Source organism: Gavialis gangeticus, unplaced genomic scaffold (assembly GCF_001723915.1).
Source record: "Gavialis gangeticus isolate Ggan-Ray unplaced genomic scaffold, GavGan_comp1, whole genome shotgun sequence".
NCBI lineage: Eukaryota > Metazoa > Chordata > Crocodylia > Gavialidae > Gavialis > Gavialis gangeticus.
The window spans coordinates 15,245,495-15,253,737 of NW_017729001.1; positions in this window are offsets into that span (position 1 = coordinate 15,245,495).

The following is an 8,243-nucleotide window of genomic DNA, read 5'->3' on the forward strand; positions in this document are numbered from 1 at the left end:
CCGGGCCCGCCTGCAGCAGGGGCGGGGCGTCCGCGTCACATCCTCGGAGGGCGGCGCTGGCCCGAGCCCGCTCATCCCGCCGGGCCCCTGCGCCTCGCCGAGGTTGGAGCCCCGCAGCACCGAGCGGGGGGCAGGCGCACGCCCGGGGCACTCGCCTCATCTCCCACCTTCGGCTTTCCCCCCCTCCCACCGAGATGCAGGCGGGAGCCCCGTGCCCTCCCCAGGGCCTGTCATAACAACCCTCAGCTGGTCCGGCAAAGCTTCTTGAGGCAAAGTTACAGAGCGCGAGGTTTAGTCACCCCTGCGTTGCACAGAGAGGCCCCGCTAAGCGTGCATCCGGCATTTCTCAGAAAGTCATGTGTGCGCTATCTGCTCTGCAACCGTGTCGTGCTCCTGCTGGGTGCTCTTCCCCCAGTGCCTCGGGCCTGCTGTGTCCTTGTTGTTGGCAGTGACTTTTTGGAGGAAAACCTCCCCGTGTTTGTTTTCAGAGCAATTATGTCTACACCCGGAAAACTTGCGAGAAACATCTGTGAATCCTGAGCCCATCAAACTTGACAGACTAGAGAATGAAGATGGAAAGCTTTCCCTCACCCTTGCAAATTACTGAAAAACATGCACCATCAGTGACAATCCTTCCTTTTTTGTGTCCTTGTGACAAGGTATTTAGCAGAATCCGTGCATTTGTTGGTATCTGACAGGGCTGTGCTACACTGAGCTGGACTGACCCTGACCTGGTGGCTCCACACGTCCCCATGACCAAGCCCTTTAGCCAGGCTGTCCATCCTTTCCCTTTGTTTTAAACCTAAGGAAATTCCATGGCAGCCATGACATATGATGCTATGCAAAGAAGAGATTGTGCCTGAAATTAGATCAGAAAACTGTTTTCACAAGTCAGAGGGGCAAGGCTTACCTCCCGCTAGGAGACCAGAAGCAGCAAAACAAACTCCAGCCAATTTAGACTTGAGGTGCAACAGCCCTGAAATTTGCAGTGTTGCTATTTACATTACATGCAGTCAATACCTCACTCAGATGGATTGGCTAATTCATACCCGAGATCTGCACCAGCTGTGAGCTGGCAAGTTCAAATTTACAATCAGATCACCTTGTGGGAAGACAGAGATGTTGTCTTTTAAGCTTCTGCAGCAAGCCTTGGGAACCCTAAAATCCACAGGGCCTTCTTAGAACATGCAATATTTGGCTGTATCGCTCATTTTACCGTAGCACAGGGCTCGGCAAAACGCAGCCCGCAGGCAGGATGCGGTCCGCCAGGCCATTCTATCCGGCCCGCGGGGCCCCTAAAAAAGTTAGAAAATTACTTTTTATCTGCCCCTGGGTGCCTGTCATGCAGTTTGCCAAAACTCAGTAAGCGGCCCTCCACCGAAAATAATTGCCCACCCCTGCTGTAGCATCTTCCCCAAGAGAAACCATGGAAGGCTTTCCAGCAAGGTTAAAGCATCCATGCTACACCTCTATACCTTAATATACACCATAAAGGCAGTGTCTATTGATGTAGTAGAGCCAAAGTGAGGACAAAGGCCAGATTTCAGGGAAACTGATTAACTACAGGAAAGCTGAGGGCCTTGCAGCAGTTCCTGATTTTATGAGAAAGGAAGTTAAAAGTTACAGGCCAAACCTAACCAGCTGTGATAAAAGGTGCCTTAAGTGGGGGTTCACAGATAGCGCACCACTTAGCTAGTGATGCGCTATCCATCCGGCGCAGGGCCCCTCCCCTCAACTTGCCGGCCACAACTTGGTGTTATTAGATAAAGGGAGGGTTCAGTGGAGATCTTCTTCCTGGGGGGTCCCCCGGGGACAACAGTACTCACAGTTTGGGTGCGATGTTCCACAGAGTTCCGCCTCCCCTACACCCCGTCCACTCGCTAACCGGATGGGTGCAAATGGTGTGGTCTGGTTGTGCTTGATCGACCCCTGCTTGCCTAGAGGGGGGAAACCGCGTCAGTGTGGGTTCTGTTGGAACTTGTCAGGCTGCCCTGATGAGTAGCCTTCCTGTTGTGGAGACTGGCAAGCTGGACTTGAGTTGGCTGGCGCCTACTTCAGCACCTCCGAGTAAGGTGCTTCTGGTTTTGCACCTATTCTCTTTTGTTGGTTTTTTTTTTCGTTTTTTTTTTTTGTCAAAAGACAGACCCCTGGGGAGGAGAGGGGTGTGGAGTTCCCTCCTTTCTCCCAGCCTCCTACACGGGGCTCAAACAACTCCTCTGCTCTGCCTGCCAGTGTTGAGCTGGCTGCGCTGCTCCTGTCTGCTGCAGAAGCTTCGGCACATCTGGCGCGCTCCACACTAGCATGCTCCCTTGCTCTCTCTCCCCCACCCCCACCCCCGGGTTCTGGTGGGGCTTTTAAATCTTCCCGCAGCGGCTGGAACAGCTGCCGCAATTGGCTTAGCTTTTCCCCGCCTGGGGAACAGCTGATTAAATGACTGGCATAACACCGGCTTGTGCGGCCGTGGCGCCAGCTGCGCCCGTGGAGGTATGTTCCCCCCACCACGGGGTTGCTGTTTGTGGGGTCTGGGGCCTGTGCAGACTGCCCTCTCCCCTTCGGGAGCCTGTGGGGGCATCTCACTGCCACACCAGCTGTAAGGAGTGGTATGATCCAGCCCTGTCCAGATGGGTAACCTGCATGCTCTTTCACAGAGTCAGTCCTAAGCCAACAATTCTTGGAGGATGTGAAGGCCTAGAAGGCCAAGTAACGGTGAATACAGCAGCGGAGGTGTCTGGCTTCCAACATTTTTGCGTCTGAGGTTCTGGGCAGCTAAAAATGTTCTGTTTATATACTGGTAACTACAAGTGCCAGCCAACCACTAAACCTTCCACAAACCCTATAACCTGGGAGGGAAGCACCAAGTGGTGTTTGGTGACATTTTCAAGCTACTGTTCAGCTTATTTTCCCTTTTCATACCCAGATGAACTGCCTGCTTCCCCGCAACACCCAGCTCAGTCAAGTGGATGGAAGCCACATCCAAGGCACTGGGAATGCTGCTATGTAAGCCATTGCTTGGGTCCTGCCCTTCTGGCTCCAGTGAATTGCCAATACATGGGAAGGATAATACCCAGCTTTGTTCCTCCTGCAAGCCTGACCAAAGGAAGGAGGAACAAATGTGCTTAGGCACGCTGGCAGACTTGAGGCTGCTCTTCGGTGCCCTAGATGGCAGCATTGTTTGGACAGTACAAGAAGGGAAGAGAGCCAACAGGTGGAGACATGAATGCTGCTACCATCCTCTTATAGTCTTTGCAGCTCTGTTTGCTTGTTCCTCCACAGTGATTATGGCATATAAACAGATACAATCAAGCCCACACTCCATGTGCTATGGTAGGTCACTTCCTTGAACTAGTGGTTGCTGCACTGACTGTTCAGCAACACAGCAGGTCTTTCTGACCCATGTCAGCAAGTCAGTTATACATGGGCATAATCTCATCCCTATTCCACAGAATACTTAAGTGTTTGCTTAAGTTTAAGCATACACTTAAATCTCATTAACCTCAATGGGATTGAAACAGGCACTTAATTACTTCACTGCCCAGGGGCTAGGATTATCCTCATGAATGAAGTCAAGCACAGGCCTGGATTGGAAACCCACACAAGTTTCTCTATAAAAAACTACTGCATCAATCATCAGGAAGTGAGTTGAGTGTATTCCCTCAAGAATGACAGGCATTTGAAGTGCAAGAGGCTCTAGACTAGGGGCAGGCAATTATTTTGAGCAGAGGGCTGCTTACTGAGTGTTGCCAAGCCATCGAGGGCCACATGATAGGCAGCCGAGGCAGATAAATATTAATTTTCTAAATTTTTAGGGGCCCCGCGGGCCAGATAGAATGGCCTGGCAGGCCACATCCAGCCCCCAGGCCGCATTTTGCCCACCCCTGCTCTAGACAGAGAAGTTTACACATCTGAAATGTGTGTTTGGCATGCAAGGCTCTACTGCCAAACAAGAAGTCTTCACAAGAGCTCTCCCTGGCTACTGGATGGGCCAAAAAAGGGTGAAGAGGAGAGCTGACTCGGCACGGTAGCATTTTCAATCTTCTACCTTCTTCTCCTTTTTCAATCAAGCAGTTGCCATGGAAGCAAGCCGTACGGCTAAAGCAAGCCCACTGCTGATGGCTCCTGCTGCCATGGAAACAGATGCCGGATTAAAACATGAATATAGCTAAGGATAGATTTTACGAATTTCATCTTCCTTTGTGGTATATGGCACCCTGATTTACCCCAAAATTTAATAAAGCTGCTGGAAAGCAAAGATATCTGAAGGCCAGTTAAAACTTTCCCTTGTAGACAGTAAGTGCGGAAAGCTGTGCTAGCTACTTAAACAGTCATTGGCTACAGACAGGTCCTGACTGGGCTGCATTAGTAGTAGCATTGCCAGCAGATCGAGGGAAGTGATTCTTCCCTCTATTCAGCACTGGTGAGACCACATCTGCAGTACTGTGTTCAGTTTTGGGGCCCCACTACAGAAAGGATGTGGGCAAATTGGAAAGAGTCCAGCAGAGGGCAATGCAAATGGTCAAGGGGATGGGGTACATGACTTATGAGCAGAGGCTGAGGGAACTTATTTAGGCTTATTTTACTCTAAAGAAGAGAAGACTGAGGCAGGATTTAACAGCAGCCTTCAACTTCCCTGGAGGAGGGTTCCAAAGAGGATGGAGCTGGACTGTTCTCAGTGGTGGCAGATGACAGAGCAAGGAGCAATGGGCTCAAGCTGCAGCAAGAGAAGTTAGGTTAGATATTAGGAAAAACTCTCACGAGGAGCATAGTAAAGCACTAGAACAGATTACCTAGAGAGGTCATGGACTTTCCATCCTTGGAGGTTTTTGAGACCCAGATAGACAAAGCTTTGGCTGGGATGACCTAGTTGGGGGTGGTCCTGTCTTGAGCAGAGGGTTGAACTAAGTTATTTCCTGAGGTCCCTTCCAACCCTAATTTTCTATGATTCTATGACATGCCTTCGGTTTGTGGCCCTTCAGATGGGAAAGTTCCCTTTTCCTCCCTCCTTACTCAAACAGTTAAAAATGTAGTTACTTTATTGACTAAACTCCAAGCAACTTCCTAAACAATATCTCTGCTCTACAAGACTGTCCCCAGAGGGCAAGATATTGTTTTCCAAAGGAGCAATGTAAATTAATCGACTCTTCTCTTGTAAGCACTGACAGTAGTTTTCAACAAACTTGGTGCCCAGTGGTGTGGTGTCACCAGAGACCATCAAGTGGTTGATGTAAAGTGCTCAGAACATGTACGTAACTTATCTCATGGATGTTGGCACATTATAGAGCAGCTGCCTAAGTTATCCAGAACATAGTAAAAAAAAATGAAGCATTAAAAGGAGAATCAAATGACCCAGAAAACAGCCATTACAAACCACTCCACAGGCACGCACCATTCTGTGCAAGCTCTTATGTTGCAATGAGAAGTTTAGAAGAAAAAGTTTAATTTCATCTTTCTCCAAAAATGCAAATTCAACCAAAATACTAATGCCAGCGTTCCAAGTCTGACAGCGCAAACTCAGGATGGAAGAAATGGCACAAAGGGGCTTGAGTCATAGCGCTGGGTGAGCTTCAGGTATGCCCCACAGCCATTACAATTCCCAGAAAGAAGGCAACACAATTCTATGGCACCTCACACTGTCCCAGATGTGAGTAGCACTTGCCAATATGAGTCCATGGTAGAGCTATAATCAGACTCTAAAGGTTCCCTGGCTAAGGGGTTTGAACCCTCCTCTTCCTCCAAGGTGCCTTTCAATAGAACTAGACAAGCGTCTCTACTATTTTAACTACCCTGCCACTGTAGGAAGCACAGTCCCCATGGCATGAAATATCCTGTTGCTCCAAGAAGCACTATTGACCAGCCCACTTACCTTAAAGGCATCAGTTTTTATCTTCTTATTTGGGGGTAGGGGTGGGTACAATCTTCTACAAAACAACAAGTTTAGCAGCTTAAAGCTCACCTATTGCCACAATGACTACTTCAGTCTAGCATCTTGGTCTCTCTCCATCCTTACACACTGTAATGTGACCGTGGCAATCCTGGACAAACTATGGACCACAGAACAACACTGCCCTCTACACAAATTTGATGATGACATTGCAGATAGATTCTCTTTCCTCAAGAGCATTAGACCAGTTAACTAACCTTAAACTAGACTTATAATTGTTGCTCCAAGTCAGCCATACAAAAGAAGTAGTAATGCTATAGAACCTTTTCCCCCGCACAAGGTAAAGGACAACCCAGATCCTCTGCTATTCCTTTCCTAATGGTGTCTTTTCCACAAAAGGTTAAGTATGCTGCTTTAAAAAAAAAAAAAAAAAGCAAAAGCAAGAGTTCTGGGTTGTTTTTTTTCAAGTGTCTCAATTAAAAACCACAACAGACAAAATCATTATCTCAGCATGGACAAAGATGCATGGAAGGATAATGTTCGTTAAATTGAATTAAAAATGAAGTGAGAAGCCCCTTAGTGATACAAGGTTTTAGAGAAGCTGAACAATGACACTTTCCACAACTATAAATTTAGGTCACTGCTTCCTTCAAAGAGAAATAGAAAAGCCATTCAGCCTGGTGCCTCTCTCAGAAGTCAGCCCCCTGCACTTTAAACTGCCTATTTAAAGTTGAGGGAACCTTCTGCTCCTGCTCTTTCAAAGGCCTGAACCCTGGAATGGCTCTTTGTTCTTGAAGGCACAGCAACAAGGAGGCTATGTTTAGTGCTCTCAATAGATGAGGGCATCCCATGTCAGATGTAATCAGCCTCACTGAGTTTTGGCACAACCTTTCTAGCCCCCATTTGTGCACTAATTTTCTTATGCACAAGGGAGACGTTCTTCCACGAACCGTGATAGGAGCTAAACGGAGGAGGCAGCATGGGCCTATTTGAACTCAGCTGGTAAAGGCTGATTCAATGTGAAGCGGCAGATTGCTCACAGAAGGGCTCAGTCAGATTCTAGTGCTGAACTCGAGGTCCAACTCCAGACCAGCTAGGACATTTTTACCTGAGCCTTCCCCACAGTGAGTTAGTAATTTAACAAGCAGACATAAAGGACAGAGGTTGAATCTGAATAGAAACAGAAATGAAACGTAATGGTTCTTCATGCCCTCTGAACGGAGGGTATATTTACACAGCAAAATGATGCACAGGTCTGCAGAGCTGTGCTAGCTTTAAATCTAGCCAGCTAGCAGGGCTAAAAGAAGTGCAGTGAGGCTGGCCTAAGCCAGCAGCCAGAATACAGGCTCCCCCTAGGACACCAGGAATGTGCAGTGGCTGCTAAAGCATTTTGCCAACACCTCCACTGTGATTACCTGTGCCAGCTAGGTAAAAGCCTGCACTGGGACACCTGCCACTGCTGCTCTTGCAGCTACATGGACCTGCAGAGACACAGCCCTAAAGTATTAAAACTTTACAAGAAACACCCAAGGCCTTGACCTGTAGACATCTTTTCTTTGAAGGAATATTTTACACGCAATGGAGAGACCCTTTCAGGCGTGTTCAAGAAGCATCTTTCACCGTAGTGTTCCAAAGGGCTTGACTGACTCAGTTCAACATTTCTGCAAGGAACTGTAATATCTTCACTGATGCAGTGGATCATCCATATTCCCCTGCACGGTGGCACAATCAAGTAAACCTAGAGAATTCCTGAGAGATTTTCACGTAGTGTGGTTGAGCGCTTCACTACACCTACAGTAAACCAAGTTTGCTCCCCATATCTACCCTAAAACATCTTTGCTGCCAATTCAGATGACATCTTATCCTATCCGCAGCAGATATGGAGAACAAACTGAACACCGTCTTTCTAATTACTTTTACATATGGGGAAAATTTATCACATACCCCCTCCCTCCTCCCATCTTTTCTTTTCTAGAACTGAGGAGAACCAATTCTTCTGCCTTTCCCCATTAGTTTGGTTTTCTGAACTCTTATTCTCATCCCTTTCTCAAGTTCGTAGTTGTTAAAATCATATTTGTCCACCTTAATACAGTATGGTGCCCAAAACTGGACATAGCACTCCAGATAAGTGCCAAGTCAAGTGGAAAAAATTACCTCCCTGGTCTTACATGATGGCCTTGCTCATATATCCTACACTGAGATTTCCTCTTTTGCAGCAGCATCACGATGTTGATTTATTTCATTTGTGATTCATTATAATCTCAGTAATGCTACCAAGACAGTTACATTCTCTATTTTATTTTTAGGTTTTTTTGGTGTGTATGTGATTTCTTTTTTTACCTGCAATACTTTTTTTTCCCCCCCC